At 47.1% G+C, this 919-nt stretch overlaps 1 protein-coding gene across 1 annotated transcript in view; it reads left to right on the top strand.

The window, feature by feature from the left end:
* The window catches only part of SLC18B1 (solute carrier family 18 member B1), a gene marked incomplete in the record, with an annotated part of 31,454 nt that overhangs the window by 16,636 nt on the left and 13,899 nt on the right, over positions 1-919 (top strand).

Here is a 919-nt window from a genome sequence, read left to right as displayed (position 1 = left end):
GGAAAAAAAAGGAGAAAGCACCTCTAATCAGGGATGGCCACCTGCAAGTTCTTCCTCGCCATTTCTCTATCCCCTTGGGATTTGGGGTGTGTTTCTCAAGCTGACTGGAGCTGAGTTCAAACTATGGTAGGCCATGTGTGAGCAGCTCTCCTAACCAGTGGATCACCGTGCTGGCCCCATTGTTTGTTCTTCTTTTTATTTTTTAGAGATTTTGGCTATAGGGCACATATGCTTAGCCGGAGAGACAGAGAGAGATGGAGACCCAGAAAGTGAGATATCATTCCCCTCCCACAGAGGGGATGGCCATGCTACAATCCTTTCTCCTCCATTCTCCTCTTGAGATTTTGGGCACACTTGCACACACACCTGGCATGAATTTCAAGGCACTGGGTCTGGGACTTGAACCTGTTGTTCCTCCATAATTTTTTTAAATGATATGTATTTTCCATGAACTTTTTGGAGAAACACCACCTCTCCCTCATAATTATCTTGTCATATTTTTTCTCTGGCAACCACTCTGCCACCAAGATTGGGCTAGGAAAAAAAGGGTATGTGCATGCACTTGTCAAAGAGGGAGACAGAGAGAGAGGGAAAGTGAAAAATCACCCCTCCAGGGGGAATGGCCATGCCGCAATCCCTTCTCCTCCATTCTCCTCTCGGGATCTTGGGCACGCACGCACACGCGCCCAGTGTGAGTTTAAGCCACCGGGTCCGGGACTCGAACCACGGTCGACTACATGAGAGTCCAGCGACATAGCTATTACACTAACTGCTGGTCCCCCTTGTCATATCCTTAGGACTGCAAATGTGAATTAAATTTCTAGAAGTGGATTTCTGAGTCAGAGGGTATATGCATTTGCAATGTAGCTGGATTGGCCAATTTGTTCATTCACCAGGAATGTTCGAGAGTGTCTCTTTC

Source organism: Tupaia chinensis, unplaced genomic scaffold (assembly GCF_000334495.1).
Source record: "Tupaia chinensis unplaced genomic scaffold, TupChi_1.0 Scaffold000117_2, whole genome shotgun sequence".
Taxonomy (NCBI): Eukaryota; Metazoa; Chordata; class Mammalia; order Scandentia; family Tupaiidae; genus Tupaia; species Tupaia belangeri.
Note: the sequence above shows the minus strand (reverse complement) of the source record. Positions and strands in the feature narration are given on the sequence as shown.